Genomic DNA, 1,877 nt, shown 5'->3' on the forward strand with positions numbered 1-1,877 from the left:
TTGAGTACCTGGGGCTCTGCTGGGGGAACCTGGGCCCTCGGAGAACAGGGAAGAAGCACTAGACCCAGAAGAGTCAGGTCAGGGAAGGCTCCCTGGAGAGGGTGTTGCCTAAGCTGACTTCCTGGGAAAGAGTGGGAGTTGGAAAGAGAGCATTCCAGGCAGAAGGGACAGCACATGTTTGCCTGGAGGGAAGACAACATGACTTCTAGAGCACGCTGAGCGGTTCAGCCTGGCTGGATCCAGGGCTGGAGGCGGAAAGTGGCGAGAGGTGAGCTACAGAGGGGTGAGCCGGATCCAGGCAGAGACACGCCCTCAGCTCAACTCGAAAACAAAATCCAACCATCGTCCACAGTCGAGGAGCATTTAGTGAGCATCTACTCCATGCCAGGCACTCTGCTCAGAACTGCTCACAGGTCAGGAGGGTGGGGAGAGAAGTGTGGTCAGACCACTATAGGGCTGTTGCTGCCGTTCAGTTGCTCAGTCGTGTCCGACTCCGCAACCCCTGTGGACTGCAGCACGTGGGGCTTCCCTGCCCTTTGCTATATCTCCCAGAGTCCATTTAGACTCATGTCCATTGAGTCAGTGATGCCCTCCAACCGTCTCATCCTCTGCCAGGTAGGGGGAGCCTTTAAACCAGCCAGGTGCTGGGAGTGTGGCCCAGCCATTAGTGAAGGGGGAAACAACAAGGAGTAGGAAGGGGAAAGGGGTGGTGGTGGTGGGGGGGGCAGATGGTTACACAGACAAAGGGATCGTGGCGCCTTTCAGCTGCTTATGCCATAGAACGTTTCTCACAGCTGCTCAATCCCAGGCTCTGCTGCGAGGAAAGAAGCAAGAGACGGTTTCCAGCCTCTTAGAGAGCCCCACGCAGAGTGATGGCGGCTGGGCAGAGAAGCACCTGGGTCCATGAAGGCACGGAAGCCAGGCTCTACCCTCAACCCCGTCCGATTTGGCAAGGAGAGGGATTTACACTGAGGCTGGGAAAGCCAGTCACTTGCCCATGGCAGAGGCCGGCCCAGAACTCAGGCCACAGGACTCACTGGCACTGATTCTCCTTACCCTTCCTCTTCCAGGAAATACATACAGACCACTCCCCTGCACACTCAGCCACAGCTAATGCCTCTTTCCTCTGGGCTGCCTCTGAGACATTGCTAGCATTATGCTGGCCACTGTGTCAACGTTTTCCTGTCTGCCTCTCCTCCCAGATTACTAGCCAGGGACCGTGTTCTCCTAGCACCATTCCTGGCCCAGGCCAGGCATTTACCAAAGGATGGTTGAATGAATGAATGAATGAGTCAAGGCAGGGAGAGGAGGTGTGCTGGGCTCTAGAGCCCCACATCTAACCCACCTGACTCCCCATGAGGTCTTACACCATCAGCGTGTGAAAACCCAGAATCATCTCCACTCTCAGGAGAGTAAGGAGAACAGGCTGATCACTTCAACTCTACAAGCGAGGTCCAGGCCAAGCCAGCCCCCTGAGTTCTGACCCACTGGGACAATCCTCACAAGCGCCCACTGTCCAGAAGGACCACTTGAAGTCTGCAGAAGAAACAGGTTCCTAGTGGGCATGCCCAAGAGATGCAGGATCTGGGTGAGTTACAGGGGGAAGTCACAAACGTTCCTCAGGCCCTTGCTGTGTGCTCCACAGCCCCTGGAAGGCCCAGTGGGCATGGGAGGTAACCCCAAAGAATCTCTAAAACTGGGAATACAGGGTGGCAGGGGCCAGTCATTCATGCCTCAGCACCTCTCCAAAAGCCAGTCCTCCAGCACAAGTCATCTGTCCTTGCCTCCCCCTCCCCGCCCAGAGCCAAACTTGACCTTCACAAAGGCGCTGCCCAGTCCCTCTGAACAAACTCTCACTCCCCCATCCCCTCCACAAG

General features: G+C 56.4%; 1 protein-coding gene across 5 annotated transcripts in view; it reads right to left on the reverse strand.

The window, feature by feature from the left end:
- The window catches only part of LRRC8A (leucine rich repeat containing 8 VRAC subunit A), a 28,205-nt gene that overhangs the window by 24,575 nt on the left and 1,753 nt on the right, over positions 1 to 1,877 (reverse strand). The gene's annotated exons all lie outside the window — the stretch shown is intronic.

Source organism: Ovis canadensis, chromosome 3, assembly GCF_042477335.2.
Source record: "Ovis canadensis isolate MfBH-ARS-UI-01 breed Bighorn chromosome 3, ARS-UI_OviCan_v2, whole genome shotgun sequence".
Taxonomy (NCBI): domain Eukaryota; kingdom Metazoa; phylum Chordata; class Mammalia; order Artiodactyla; family Bovidae; genus Ovis; species Ovis canadensis.